Below are 16,483 nucleotides of genomic sequence, written 5' to 3' on the forward strand. Positions count from 1 at the left end.
AAAAAAAAAAAAAAGTCCCACCTTTAGTTGGTTTGGAAAACACCAATACTGTTGAACAGTTGATACCAAGCCCTACTCTGGGATTGCTGTAGACAAAAACTTGGCAAGGGAAAGTTTGCCTTCCATGTTCCTGGTTCTTTGAGAGATCTCCCAAATGCCCAATGTGCTCAAATTGTATTATGGCTACCTAACCAGGCCTACCCTCCAGAGAGTAAGTTCTCTATATACCCCAAACCCTTCCTTCTTTCTCATAGCTGTCCCTGGAATCGGATTTTTATAATCTAGTTTTCACTAAAGTGTTAATGACTGATACAGTGTACTTTGTTATTTCTAAGTGTGTTGTATTACATTTACTTAATCAAAAAGAATATGACTTTAAGATGGAATTTCAGGCATGTGTGGAAAGCAAGGGAGGAGTATATATAGAACCAGAGCAGGCTTCCAGGATCCCCCTCAAATAACATGGCCCCCTCTGGCAACTAGCCATGTTTGTCATTTAAGCAACGCAGAATGCTATGGGCAAACAAGTCTTCGTGAAACATGTGAAAGCATGTATTAAAAAGCTCAACCAACCAAATAAACAAAACAATACAAGGATGCCACCGGAATTCCTAGTCACATTGCTCAATGCTGTAAAGGTGAAGTTTCTTCAGTAAAACCTGGCAGATAAACAAGGGGTTAAACATGAATGCTGTGAAAAAGAAGAAAGAAAAAAAAGTGAATTGCAGTTGGAAGAGAACTAAGCATAAAGGGTAGGCCTCTAGTGTCCCAGAAATATCTTGGGTCTAAGAAATAAGCTAAGAGAGACGTGTGAAAGATTTAATGAGAGAAATGAACCAGGGTACACCGTCGAGAGGGAGTGGGTGTTAAAATGCAGTCCCCCCCCCCAACAGAACCTGGATCCTGTACACAGCTATGTCCACTCAGAGAGGGGCTCCTTTTGCTAATATGTCCCCTTAGAGGAAATGTCATAAAGCCGTTTTCTAATTAGTTTGTCAGAAGACCACTTCTCTAATTTTCACAAAGATTCCCTATCCACCAGTGGCAGTCCTGGAACCAATCCTATTTAATCTGCTGTCCCCTGGAAAAATATTTAAAGGCAGGAATAGCCAAAAGAAGCAGAATCTCACAGGAATTCAGACATAGATCCAACAAGGAAGGCACCAAACAAGAAAAAAAGAAAAGAAAAAGAAAAAAAGGCAAGCAAAGAAGTCACAATTAGTGGTAAGAGAAAAACACAGAAACATATGTTGTAGGTCTCTGAAAATTTTCCATGGTATCAGGTCACCAATTACCAGTCAACTCTTGCCTGGAACAAACAAAAAAGAAGTGACCTAACTCTTTCCTGCACAGATCAGCCTGTAATTTAAAAACAATATAAAAAACAAAAATCAGAGTGTAGGGCTAAAGGGGTATCTCTTGAAACCTACAAGCCAAAGAAGTCGCCCTTTTTCATTTTGCTAATTTAATGTGAAAGTGAAATAGGTTCCTGTGCAACCTTGAGAGCTAGCTTTCTGGGAAGGTGTCTAATATAGGACATAAAATGGAGACATGAATCGATGAGACTCATTAATATTCATAGACAGCAGATTAAGGTTGGTGGAAAAAATTATTTATGAAATGGGGATATTGTCTTCCTTTCACCAAAAGGATTTTGTTTAGAGAGGATTGAATTGGGTGACAGGACTATGACAGATTAGGTATGAATTTGCAGATTTCTTGGTTTATCTCCCAAAGAACCTAAAGCATTTGCAAGCAAAGAATATCCTGGGCTGAGCACAGTAAACGCTTCAGCACCACGTGCCGGTGGGTGTAATGAGGTGTCTCAAACGTGAGGTTCAGAGGCCACGGTGTGATGGAAAGCACTTGGGAGGAAATGAAAGAATGGATTGAGAATGTGGTTATGTAACAAAGGAACAGGCTGAAAGCAAAACAGGGCTTACTTGATGTCAGAGAACGGTGAGGGGATGAAACGGGCGATTCCTTTTTAAATGTATGCATTGGGGGAATGAGAGAGAGCATAAAATCCAACAACATTGTACATAATTTACAATTTCTTTTCTCATATTAAATATGTATTTGTTGTACTGCCTAAGAAGCCTTGTGTTATTTCTGACTGTTGTTTCTATGTGCTATTCCGTAATCTAATAAAGACAAGAGTGAAGGCAATGCGTTAAGAAGCGGGCACAGATACTCAAGTGAACTCTTTGAACAATGCTTTGTGCTCACACCGTTGGAGGATTTATTGCTAGTTCCTTATCTCCATGAGCCCTTTCCTCCTTTATCTTTCTGATCCTTTACAGGCTTAGTGGAAATAAGCTATTGGGATTTGCTGAAATTTTAAAGTGACAGATGAAAATTCTTTTTTGGAATTCAGCATTGAGAATGGCAGTGTGGGAACGTTGGAAGAGACCTTGAATTGTTCCCGGGGGCATCCAAAACGCCACAGATATTTAAAAAGAAGTTTTCTGTTGGTTGTAATTGAAAAAAAATTCAGCCTCCTATGCATGGGCCCAGCTCATTATAGTTTGAATGGTTGCTGTAATGTTGTAAAGATAATTGAAGAAGGGGAATATTTCATTAAAGACATCTACCCAAAAGGCCTCAGTTAGGTACGATCTCCAAACTGGTTTTTAAATTTTGGGGGTACATATAAATGGATAGAACTGAAAAACACGTGCTGAGGAATTGGATAGGCTAATCTTTGAAAACAGGTCAGTTAGAACTGAGTCAAAGCAGAGATTTATGCAAAACAATGCAGCAGTGGCTAAAAGGAGGGTACACAAACATGGTTTGAAAGCTGGGACAATTCTTAGCCATCATCTTCCCTAATCTCTTCATTTTGCAAGTGTAGAACCTAAGGCTGAAAAAGAACTTGGTCTGAAGGGGTCAACAATAAACCACATGTGGTACATCCATACAATGGAATATTATTCTGCCATAGAAAGGAATGAAGTTCTGACATATGCTCCACTAGAAGTGAATCTTGAAGATATCATTCTAGGTGAAAGTAGCCAAACAGAAAAGGCTACATACTATCTGGTTCCATTGATAAGAACTGTCTAGAATAGACAAATCCATAGAGACAGGAAGCAAATTAGTTGTTGCCAGTGGCTAGGGCAGGGGGAGTGGGGAGTGATGCTAACAGGGATGGAGTTTCTCTTTGGGGTAATGAAGTGTCCAAGATTTAGATAGTAGTGATGGTTATAAAATCTCATTAATATACTAAAATCCAGTGACTGTACACTTTGAGGTGGTAAATTTTAGATTATGTGAATTTCATCTCAATTTTCTAAATTGCCCAAAATAAATACATTAAAAGGAGGATGGATCAAAGTTGTTTAGCAAGTACTATACCCCAGGCCTACTCATATGACAGGGGGGCTCTTTCTATTCAGAGACTTTCTTCTCAGGCCCATGTTTTTAGTGTATAAAATAACATACATGAGATTAAAAAGAAAATCAGTTATATTAAAATGAGTTATTAAAATTTTTTTTTTTTTTTTTTGAGACAGAGTCTCGCTCTGTCGCCCAGGCTGGAGTGCAGTGGCCGGATCTCAGCTCACTGCAAGCTCCGCCTCCCGGGTTTACGCCATTCTCCTGCCTCAGCCTCCCGAGTAGCTGGGACTACAGATGCCCGCCACCTCGCCCGGCTAGTTTTTTGTATTTTTTAGTAGAGACGGGGTTTCACGGTGTTAGCCAGGATGGTCTCGATCTCCTGACCTTGTGATCCGCCCGTCTCGGCCTCCCAAAGTGCTGGGATTACAGGCTTGAGCCACCGCGCCCGGCCCTATTAAAATATTTTTATAAAACCAAACTGTGACATAATATATATATGTGCTTCTCTAATAGGTGAGTAAATTCAACATCAGTCATTTGATGTTCATTTACGGGAAATTATCCAATGTAGACATTTGGTGTGACTTTTCCTTTTGAAAACAAAACCCCATTGATAATTAGCATCCCATACCCTACCAGTAAAATGCAGTTTACTAGAAAGCTAGTATGGAGAAAGATATTAACATGTAGAATTACCTCTGAATGGTGATACCATCTTGTTTAAAATACTGTTAAGCTCTGCTTTTTAATGTACATAAGCCCTGCAAGTCCTCCCAGAACTAATCTGAACTCATAGTGAAGGTTTCCAGACACCACCAACATCATAGGTTTTGATCTGCTCATAGCCAAAGGACAAATTGCTTCTCTAACTCTGTGGTTCACACTCCACAGTCCCAGGGAGTCACAGCTGATCATGAGGTCAGTTTTCAGGTATCTAACCCACAGGTGACTGCCCTCTAATTTTGAGTTTTAGTTGACTGCCTTTAGTCATTTGCTTCTAATTAGTTAGAAAAGACGACTATCTGATGCAGACCAGCAAGGGAATAGGGCCTCTGGCTCTTCATTCCTTAAGTTGTTCTCCTCCATATGTAATATAGATGAAGCAAGTGTAATGTATATGATCTGCGTGTGTGTATCCACGCTCAAGTGAGATGCATATGATCCGCACATGCATATGTCTGTACTCAAGTGACATGCATATGATCTGCACATGTATTTATACTCAAATGTGGTGTACATGATCTGCACATGTGTGTCTATACTCGAGATGCATATGATGTACACGTGTGTGTCTATACTCAAGATGCATATGATCTGCACGTGTGTGTCTATACTTGAGAGGCATATGATCTACACGTGTGTGTGTCTATACTCGAGATGCATATGATCTGCACGTGTGTCTATACTCGAGATGCATATGATCTGCACGTGTGTGTGTCTATACCCAAGTGAGATGCATGTGATCTGTATGAGTGTGTCTATACCCAAGTGAGATGCACATGATCTGCACGTGTGTGTCTATACCCAAGTGAGATTCATATGATCTGCACTTGTGTGTGTCTATACTCGAGATGCATATGATCTGCACGTGTGTGTGTCTATACTCGAGATGCATATGATCTGCACGTGTGTGTGTCTATACCCAAGTGAGATACATATGATCTGCACGGGCATGTGTCTATACCCAAGTGAGATGCATATGATCCTCACGTGCGTGTAGCCATACTCAAGTGAGATGCATATGATCTGCATGTGTGTATATCTATGCACACACAGAAGTATGAGTCACATATATGTGTGTATACATACATATCTTCATCCCCCTTGTCTCTTTGGACTTGCTCTTGCTTCACTATTCAAAATGGGAAGGAGCAGAGGACCCAGCTTGCTCCTCCTGTCTGATAGGTAGTAGCCCAATTTCCTGATCCTTAACTCTAAGTCAGGTTACCGGACAACTTAGCTTGGCCCTCTGGTTTCTACTAAACCATTCTCTGGAGTCTTGATTCTTCCAAACAGCCTCATTAGCAGTGAATTTGATTTCTGATACTTCCAAAGCCTGAAATAATTATGTGTTTTGCACTTTGGAGCAGGAAGTGCTCCTCCTTCTGTCTCCTCTCCCAAATGAGAGTGTGACGTTCCCTTGGTTTTTGAGGCTTCAGCCAGCTCCACTTAAAGTGCAAACACCTCATTAGGTGCAGTAGGGGCATGGCTGTGACTTCTTATCTTCTCTGCCTCTCATCCAGGGTGGACCTCACTAACTGAATGAACCTGGACCTAGCCTCAGAATCCTTCTGAACATAGTGAATCAATAAAGTCGACACGGGAAACAAAACCTATTTGCCAACCCTGAATTAAGCCCTTGTCAATGAACAGTGAAGAAATAAGGTTTTTCATCACTGACCGACAAGTAGCTCCGTGTACGATGAAAGGCTGTCCCCACCCCCAGCTAACTCATTAAGACCAGCATGTGGCCTTCCGCTTGTAAGTTAAATGCTGCTGGACAACAGCTTCTTGAAAAGCAAAACAACATGTTTGAATCGTTGGTTAATACATGTAGGAAGAGCTGGTGCTAGGGAACCACTGGGGAGAGAGGAACCAGAAGAAAGGTGTCTGTTCCCTGCACGTTGGGAGATACACTGCTCCCCTGGCATGAGAAGCAGGTCCTGACACAGCTGCGAGGGTCCGCTGCCAGGGTCCCTCTCATTTGCTGCACTGCCCCCTGGCCCCTGCAGTCAGCCCACTAAGTCCTCCTGGGCCTGGCAATCTGCTCTCCCTCTTCTCCCTGGGCCCCTCCTGCCTTCTCTTTCTGGAGCATGATTTGTTCACCTTCACGTGGACCTTAATCCCTCCAATTTCCCTCACGTCTTCAGATGCCAGCCTTAGTTTTTAAGCACATCAGGCATTGTTTTACCCATTAGCATTTGATTATATTGTTCCATTATAACAGACCTCCCAGTTCCCTCTGCTGTTTCCACCTCTCTTAACAGCATTCCCGCCATCAAATCAGGAAGGCCACTGGGAGGCTTCCTTGTGGAAGGAAGTATCCATTTATATTGTTTTACTCAACCATTCAGGTCCCATTTGTCATAGGATGACTCTCCTGGAACCAGACTCTTCTCCAATCCAAACACATGTCACAGCCTCACCCTCTGCACCATCAAATTCTTGATTGTCACATACTTCAGGCAGCAAAACAGCAGCTCCACTGTCAAAAGCAAGCCAGGCGGTGGAATAAGCCCATAAACTAGGCTGGTCATCTTAGCTGCAGCTCCATCTTCGACACAAAGATCTCTCTCAGCACCACTGCTTCCCAGCACAGGGGAGAGCATAAGGAATTCATCTCCCTCTCTCAGCTCTCACACAGGCAGGGAAGGGGTCTGAAGGTGAATTTCCACCCTCAGGTGAAGCCTTCTGGAACACCATTGAGCCCCTGAGCCTCTAAGCTTGACTTGGGATCTGAGAATTTGTCCGTGGGATGCAGAAAATACAGCCATGTGCAGAGCATGGGACGCCACCTCCCACCCCCATCCCTGCCAGCCCAGAGAAGGAAAGCAAGCTCAAAACGATCAACCAAAGAGATCAATGCCTGTTTCCCAGGCACAGCTTGTAGTAAAAGCTGCAGCCAAGTGCAAAGGTGCCAGGCAGCTAAGAAGAACATGGCTGATCCTGTGTGTTCACATTTCCTCAATATCAAATTTTTCATGGTGCCTTTACCATGGCTACTATTCAAATAAGCAGAAGACTGGCAGAGCCATGGAAATGGTCCTGGCTTTGGAATAAGAGTTGTGCTGGGTCCTGGCTCCTGCACTTGCTGGCAGTGTGACCTTAACCAAGTACTGGGCGGAGCAATCTCAAGGCCCCTCAGTGCCCCGCTGATAAACTGAGGGATCATTACAGCATCTAGTTCTCTGCAGTGGTTATGAGGTTCTATAGCACAATGGAGACATGCAAGCCAATTATGTACTATAATTGGCATTACAAAGGCGAGAACTTTTCCTTTCTGTCCTTAATTCAACAGTCTGTCGTTCTCCAGGGAGCTCCCCTTCCCGCAGCTCCCCTGCCTTGCTGTCTTCAGCATTTGCGGGGGCTACTCAAGGCAGGGAGTGGGGTGCTTGGTAGGTGGGTGAGTGGTAAGTTCTCGATGCCTCTGTCTTACCCATGCAGATGGATAAGGCAGCTGAAATTAATGACATTCTGAGCCACTGCCGTGCTCATCTGCTTAACAATCCAATTTCTAGGACGTTTTAGAAGTTGTTAGCTGACTGCCAAAAATGAGGATCATTAAAAATAGATTCACAGCTGTTCAGGAAGCCAGAGATATAATTTTACCTTCATTATGCCTTATTGCAGATGTTATTGATTTAATCTCATCGCATTTTACTGTGTAATATCAATTTGCACTGTCTTTGACTTGGAAATCAGGAACTGTATTTATTCTTCTTATTCTCATCATAGCAGAAGATCTGCTTTGACTGACGACCAAACTGACACCAGGCTCCAAGGCAGTGGCAGCATTTAGGCCAAGCCCAACTGTGTGCAGTGCAGAGCAACTTCGTGTAGCTGAGTGAGAGAAAATAATCTAAATATGGGGCCAGTGCCTTTTTTAGGAGTGTGTCTATGCTCACAACTGATTCAAACAAAAGAATCGAAATAATCCTTCTGGCTTTGCTTGCATGTCACCAAATAAGTTCGTTTAATAAATCTTTCACTTTTCTGTCAATTATTTTATCCTGAAAATTTTATACTGATAATGCTAAAATAGAATTTAAGCCAAAATAAATTAGGATGCATTAGGATATTATTTTCCAGGAGGTATTTCTCAGAACACTTGTCACGAGATACTCAATGATTTTTTTTTAAGTTTCCAAACTCAAAAAGTTTAGGAAACCCGACACCATAAATACTCCTTTAAAAAAGGAGTAAAAAGTAACATATGGTAGCATATTAAAGGTTCCTAGAAGCAAATAAATGTGTTTGCCTTTTTTTAATCCCACATTTTCCAAATGAATTTGAAAAAACATTTATTCTCCTCATCCATTAACATCCATCAGTGCTAGAGTGCCCAGGAACACCCTTTGGGAATCACTGGTTTGAGATCAATCAGGAAGGAAGGCCAGCTCTCTACTAAGGAGTGTCACATCTTTGTTCACTGCCACTGCTGCCACCGTCTTGAATCGGCATGAACTGTTCTTGATTTACAAAGATTTGGGCCGGGTACGGTGGCTCACGCCTATAATCCCATCACTCTGGGAGGCCAAGGCATGCAGATCACCTAAGGTCGGGAGTTCAAGACCAGCCTGACCAACAAGGAGAAACCCCGTCTCTACTAAAAATACAAAATTAGCTGGGCGTGGTGGGGCATGCCTGTAATCCCAGCTACTCCAGAGGCTGAGGCAGGAGAATCGCTTGAACCCGGGCGGTGAGCGAAACTCCATCTCAAAGAAAAAAATAACCCAAAGATTTGGTTCATAAGCTTTTGCACCTCAGTGGCTGCTGGTGCATCCCCCACCCTTTCCCTCATTTCAGTGCCTCAGCTTCCAAACTCAGATTCTATATCACTCACTTCCAATCTCCTGCTTCCCCAAAGCCCACACACAACCCTAGTCCAGAAGAGGCGGGGCTCTGCTGGCCACATCACCAGGAAGTGCACTGGGGCTCTGAAAGGCCCACCACATTTTTACCAGGTTCAGCCCATATGACAGTAGGGACAAAATTATTCCAAGTGTGTACTGTTTTTGTAACATTAACAGTCTTCACGGTTTTCAGCAACTCATTTAGTCTTGGTGATCAGTCCATGTACCATGCACTAAAGTGTGCAACTGTTTCTATTTTGTAAGAGGTTAGAAAGAGCCCTGTGTCGCCAACACAGGCATTTAAAAGGGTTCCATATGCACCGTTTGGTTTGATGAGCTCACATTCGACGTTTTACCAGCTCCAGTGGACTTCATCAAGGAGCGCATGTCTTGAGGACTTTTACTGCCTTGCAGACTTCATATTATTTGCTTCCAGGCTAGTGAACATCTATGTGAACCTGATGTATTTACAGCTTTGCCACTTTCTTTTGTTCGACAGAAAACATAACACCTTTGATCATGATGTCTAACATTTGCTACCAGTTGGCAAAGAATGTTAAGCAATTGTATGAATATCTCTCTCCAGCCTTCGTCTGGTCTTCTCTGCCCTAATTCGACGATTTCCACCCAGACCCAGCCAGTGCCCAGTGATGGCTTAGCACCGCTTCTCAGGATCACAGCTGTGGGCAATGGTTTGGGCAGGGGTTAGGTCAGGAACACAGATCCGATATCATTTGGCATGTATTCCCCAGTATTACTAACCTCCCAGGACAGGACAACTTGTGCCCCTCACAGATTTTGAGGTACAGGGCCTGGCCTTTTTCTTCTCCACATCTTCCTCATAGGGTCTGCTGTGGAGCTCACTGCCTGTTGCTTATTGACAGGTCAGTATCTCCCAGCTAGTAGGGGATGGAGCCAGCAAGTTCTGCTCCAGGGACACGATTCTGCCAGGGCAGGCAACTTATTCCTCCGTGTTCAGACTTCATTCTCACAAGAACGTCAGTCGAGTAACATGGATTGAAAAGTTGGCTGGGGCTCATAACTGCATATTTTGTGCCGCTGAGAATTATCTAGATTTTTTTTTTGAAAAGTCATAGTTTATGCATATATGTTCAAGAATTGTGTTTGGAACAGGCAGGGGGCATCAGTTTGTTAATATACTCAGAATCTCACTACTTTTCAGATTGCAAAGAGATCTTTGAGAACATTTAGAGGAACCGCCTCATTTTTATAATTAGGAATCCAAACTCCAGAGAGGGGCATAACTCACAGACACACAACTAGTTCACTAAATAATTAATAAGGCTGGGAGAAACTCCTCCTTATGCAAATTTAAATAGGAGAATCCATTCCCAGCTCCTTTATTGATACCTATTTTTCTCTCCCGCTTTTAAGTTTTGTTAGATTTTTGCTGTTCTGATACGATTCAGAATTATGTCTCCTCTTTTAAAATCAAACTAACATGTAATTTCCAATAAAACTCTAAAGAATAAGAGACAATGACAGACCAAAATGGAAAACTCAATCTAGACTTATATTTGAATTCCGGTAAAATACTGTGAAAGAAAATACAACTAATTTATGTAATGCAAAGAAAACATATTAACATAAATAACTGGTTCTACTTCTCTTAGCGTGCTTTTATAAAGCCAAAATGACAGACCCAGACATATTAAGAAAAGCATGGGAAAATAAAAATACATTTTATATCGCTAAAGCTAGCCATTTCAATTACTACTAAACAAAGGAATAAAAAGACGAAATTAAAAGCAGACATGAAGAAAACTAGCAGAGCGGCGCCACCTAGTGCCCATTTTATGAAAAGCGCCTAACATTTCCTGCGCCCCCCTGTGGTAGGATTTAGCAATTGGCCACAGACAAGAAAACAAATTCTATAAACATACGATTTGATTTCTTTCCTCTGGAAGGAACAGAAAGAGATAGCATCTCAGCATACTTTCTAAGCAAGATATACTTTCATTCACCATAATTAAAACAGAATAACTGCAAACATACAATTTCCCACTGATCACAGTATCCTGTGATCAAAGTCTTTCTTTGGACATAATTTCAAGTAAACCCCAACTATTAACCTTTCTAAATGAAGGTACGTTTTTAAAGCCTCTCTGCCCCTATGAAATTTTGTTCAGGACGAAATTCCGTGAATACCATTCTTGTATCAACATTGTGATAACACTTAAAAAACAAAATTTAAAGAATTAATGTAGAAGTAAAGATGAGAGAATTTGAGCCAGAAATTAGAATCATCTTCCATGCCTCAGTTTACCAAACTGCAGTGTAGGATAATTCTAACTCCAGTGTGCTACCTTCCTTTGGCGGTGGAGAAGAATTGTCATTGGCAAAATCGAATGAGATTAATGTCCATGGAAGCTATTGAAGAGTAGAAAGTATATGATTTACATAAAATAGATATACTTTGCTATTTTTATTAAGAGTTGAAAACTCTACTGAGACATCAGCACTGGCTGAATTGAGGAAAAATCAGTGAATCAGGAAATTAGAAGCCCTGGACTAGTCCCACAGCTTCTCCTTGGACAAGTCCTTTAAGTCTGGGTAGGGGCCCCTTTGTTCTACAAAATGAGGACAGTTTGTACTATACGGCCCATAGTGCCTGTTTTGCTCTAAAATCTTCGATTCAATAATACCATTGCTTTCTCCCTGCCTCTGTCCCTGCTCAGACCCTCACTGCCTTTTCTCTGTATTCTTGCAACATCTTTGTAACACATCTCTCTCAGCTGCAATCAATCTCTGGCAGATTAATCAGGGAAGATGGGTATTTCCAACATGTATGTAAAAGTATAAGTCCAGTCATCTCATTGCCCCACTTAAAGGCCCAAAATGACTTCCGATGGCATTTTGGGGGGTAACCAGCTTTTATGGGCATCATCTGCTCTGTGCCAGGCAGTGTAACTCAGGCTTTCTGTGCCCAGTGTCATTCCATCCACACAGTGACACCTTAAGATCGACAAGGTGTGAACCATTTTCATGGAGGAGGAAGCTGAGAGTACCAGAGACTCAGAGAAGGACTTCAAGTCTCCCAGCGAGTGAGTGCAGAGCCTAGGATGAGAATCCAGGTCTCTGGTTCCGAATGGTGCAGTCTTTGTGAGTGATTAAGAGGTAGATTTTGGAGCCAGAAATACTGGAGTTGAAATCTGGGCTTTGTCACACATTAACATTGGGAAGCTTCCTAAACTCTCTATACCTCAGTTTCCTCATCTGTAAAATGGGGATAATAGAGATAATAATGATATTTTGGTCAATGATGGACTGCATATATGATGGTGGTCTTATAATATGATAATGGAGCTGAAAAATTCCTATCAGCTAGTGATATCATAACTGTCGTACCGCTGTATCACAAGGCATTACTCACATGTTTGTGGTGATGTTCCTGTAAACAAACCTACTGTGTTGCTGGTCATGTAAAAGTATAGTGCATACAATTATGTACAGTACACGATATGTGATGATGATAATCAAGACTGTTATTAGTTTATGCATTTACTATACTATCCTTTTGATTGTTATTTTAGAGTGTGCTCTACTTATGGTTTAAAAGTTACCTGTAAACAGCCTCAGGCAGGTCCTCTAGGAGGCATTCTAGAAGAAGCCACTGTTACCACAGGGGATGACAGCTCCATGGGTGTTCTAGCCCCTGAAGACCTTCCAGTGGGATAAGATGTGGGAGTGGAAGGCAGTGACATAAAAAGGAAATAAATACATAAGCACATTTAAAAATAGAAAAAAGCTTGTAGGATAAGAATATAAGGAAAAAATATTTTTGTACAGTTATACAATGTATTTGTGTTTTAAGCTAAGTGTTATTGCAAAAGAGTCCAAACTAAAAAGTCTATAAAGCAAAAAAGTTACAGTAAGTTAAGGCTAATTTATTATTGAAGAAAGAAAAAGATATTTTGTAACCTAAGCATAGCCTAAGTGTGCAGTGTTTCTAAAGCTTACAATAGTGCACAGTCACGCCCAGGCCTTCACATTCACCCACCACTCACTCAGTCACGGACTCAGAGCAACCTCCAGTCCTGCAGGCTCTAGTCATGGTAAGTGCCCCATACACTTACCATTGTACCATTTGTTTTAAATCTTTGCTACTGTATTTTACTGTGCTTTTTCTATATTTAGACACACAAATACTTACCATTGTGTTACATCTGCCTACAGTATTGAGTACAGTATCACCCTGTTCCAGTTTGCAGCCAAGGAGCAACAGGCTATGCCACACAGCCCAGGGATGTGGTGGGCTCTGCCGTGGAGGTTTGTGTAAATCCACTCTATAACGTTCACAAGGCATTGAAACTGCCTAACATGCACGTGTCAGGACGCTTCCCCGTGGTGAAACCTCGCGTGACTATTAGTACCTCTCTCATAGTGAGTCAGTGCGTGTTGGACACTGGAAAGCACGTATCACAAAGCGTTTCCAGAGTGTTTTGTTATCACCACATTTTCTCAAGGAACTAGATATAAAGTTTTTCCCTTCCTATTTAAGATGCTTCTAAACTTGACTCCAACTTGCCCCCTGCCTTTTCTTCTACTTCGTAAGAGTTTAACACCTAATCGTTCCTATCCCCTACCTCCCACTCCACCCCAGATACTTACAAGTGTACATAGTCCTTTGTGCAGGTCTCTGATTTTGCCGCTGCTGCTGTTGTTTCCGCATTCAGAAAGTCCATCTCCGCCTCGCTACCGACCCCTGGCGGTTAGCAGGGTGACCGACGAGTGGCAAGCTTGTGATAAACAGTGGGTGTTGCCGATATTGCGGTCATCAACAGTATTACAGTAGTCCCTCTTTACCTGAGGGGGATACGTTTCAAGACCCCCAGTGGATGCCTGATCTCGCGAATAGTACCAAACCCTATGTCTGTGATGTTTTTTCCTATACATACATACCTATGGTAAAGTTTAATTTATGAATTAGGCACAATAAGAGATTAACAAGGATAACTAATAACGAAAGAGAATAATTATAACAATATACTACAATAAAAGTTACATACTTGTGGTCCCTTTCTCTCAAAATATCTTTTTTTTTTTCTTTTTTTATGGAGTCTCGCTCTGTCGCCCAGGCTGGAGTGCAGTGGTGTGATCTCATCTCACTGCAATCTCCGCCTCCCAGGTTCAAGCAATTCTCCTGCCTCAGTCTCCCCAGTAGCTGGGATTACAGGCACCTGCCACCACATCCAGCTAATTTTTTAGTAAAGCCGGGGTTTCACCATGTTGGCCAGGCTGGTCTTGAACTCCTGACCTCAAGTGATCTGCCTGCCTCGGCCTCCCAAAGTGCTGGGATTACAAGCGTGAGCCACTGCACCCGGCCCAAAATATCTTATTGTACTGTATTCACCCTTTTTCTTTTTGTGATGACGAAGGGATGGAGCAGGATGGCAAGAGAGTTCCTCAGGAAACTCAGAATGGCACACAATTTAAACTAGCGGGTTGTTTATTTCTTGAATTTCCATTTAATATTTTCAGACCATGGTTGACCACAGGTAACTGAAACTGCAGAGAGCAAAACCGCGGATAAGGGGGAACGCCTGTACTGATAACATCTTTCAAGGCCCAATCCCAAAGCCACCTCCTTCATAGAGTTTTTCCTGCCTCCCACACATCTGAGACATCCTCCTCTGAGGATGTCCTTCTGACTCTTAGTGAGTCTACCTCAGGCTGCTTCTCATTCTCTGAGGCTACACTTGTAAAAATATAAGAACCTAGTGATATTATTTTTAATAACACATTTTATTTAACATAGTATATCCCAAATATTATCATTTCAACATGTAACCAATAAAAATTAATATATCAAAAGCTAAAATTAAAATGAAAAATAACAAAATTAAAATTGCCTGTGTTATTTGCATTATATTTCTAATAGAGAGGCCTATTCTAAAGTAAAGTTACTTTTTCTCCAGCTTAATTAAAATATAATTAAGAAATGCAAATTGTATATATTTATGGCATACAACATGATGTTTTGATATACATCATACATTGTGAAATGATCAAATCAAGCTAATTAACATATCCATCACTTCACGTGCTTTTTTTTTGATGTGAGAATATTTAAGATCTCTTAGCAATTTTCAAGTATACAATGCATCGTTATCTAGAGTCATCATGCTATACAATAGGTCTCTAGAATTTATTCAACCAAAGTAAAACTTTATACCCTTTGATCAGCATCTCCCAATCCATACCCTACTCCCAACCCCAGGAATATTAAAAAGCGCAGCATAGAAAAGGAAGATCCTTAGCATCCCACCTTTCAGGAAGAAGCACTGATGTATGGCTTCCATTAGGTTAATGCAAAAGTAATCGCAATTTTGGCCATTGCTTTCCATGGCAAAAACCGCAATTGCTTTTGTACCAACATGATAGGATTTTTATTTGCAGATATGTTATTTTTGACTAAGTCAGGATCATAGCCTAAGTGTTTAGCCAATCTGGGGCTATGCCGGAGATCAGCTAGATACTCACCAATCCTGTCTCCTCTTCTTGGTCTTAGCGAAGGGTTATACTTCCTGGTTGTAAGGATTATAACTGTCCTTAAAGGTAGCTGCGGTCGTATAACCAGGTTCTGGCCAAAGAATGTGGTCCGAATGATTCAAGCCATATCCAGCCCATTACCTACCCAGGCATTCCTGTTTGCTCTTTCTCTTTATTCATCACTTGGATGAATTCAGGGCATCTAGAGGAAGAATTTGGGGTTCTAAAAGAGAGTAAGACTACAAGACAGAATGAGCTAGGATCCTTAAACCACCGAATGGAAGGCTGCCAAACAACCCACCTCCAACTGTATCATGAGCAAAAAAATAAGCAGTTACTGTGTTAAGTCACTGAGGTCTTGGATTATTTGTTAGAGCAAGCTACTGTTAATTACTTGGACAGCTCATTATTTCCAGTTTTTGTTATTATAATCCATATTTTTAGGATGAATTGCTAGAAGAATAAAGAGTATGTTTGTTTGTTTGTTTATTTTTATTTTGGAGACAGGGTCTCGCTCTGCCACTCAACCTGTAATGCAATCACAGCTCACTGCAACTTTGGCTTCCTGGGCTCAAGTGAGCCTCCTGCCTCAGCCTCCCGAGTAGCTGGGGCTACAGGTGTGTGCCATCATGCCGGGCTAATTTTTTTTTTTTTTTGTAGGGTCATGATCTCACTATATTGCCCAAGCTGGTCTCAAACTCCTGGGCTCAAGTAATCCCCCAGCCTCACCCTCCCACAGTGCTAGGATTACAGGCATGAGCTACCACACCTGGCCAGGTATTAACACTTTTATAATTTTTTGAAACAATTGACAAAATTCCCTTCAGAGAGAGTTTAATGTAGTATCTTTCCTCATATATCTCTTACAGATGGGAAGCCAACTAAGGTGTTTGACTTCATTTGTTTTTGAGTATCTTGTAGATAATAGGCATGTGTTAAATAGTAAACAAATTAATTATTCAGCTCTCAGTGCATACGCGAAAGGAAATACTGTTATTTTTAAAATAATGACTACAAAGTGTAGATTTCAGAAGTGGCATGAATTGTGTAGGCGCTTT

The 16,483-nt window shown here is 41.5% G+C and overlaps 1 long non-coding RNA gene across 1 annotated transcript; it reads right to left on the reverse strand.

The window, feature by feature from the left end:
- Nucleotides 1–365: 365 nt before the first annotated feature.
- On the reverse strand, nucleotides 366–13,182 carry LOC117072693. The gene is made up of 3 exons (XR_004432910.1): nucleotides 13,087–13,182; nucleotides 12,497–12,588; nucleotides 366–659 (listed from the first exon to the last, which is right to left on the reverse strand). It is a non-coding gene; the product is annotated as an uncharacterized LOC117072693 (long non-coding RNA).
- Nucleotides 13,183–16,483: the final 3,301 nt, after the last annotated feature.

This window comes from Trachypithecus francoisi, unplaced genomic scaffold (assembly GCF_009764315.1).
Source record: "Trachypithecus francoisi isolate TF-2019V2 unplaced genomic scaffold, Tfra_2.0 Lachesis_group4, whole genome shotgun sequence".
NCBI classification, from domain to species: Eukaryota; Metazoa; Chordata; class Mammalia; order Primates; family Cercopithecidae; genus Trachypithecus; species Trachypithecus francoisi.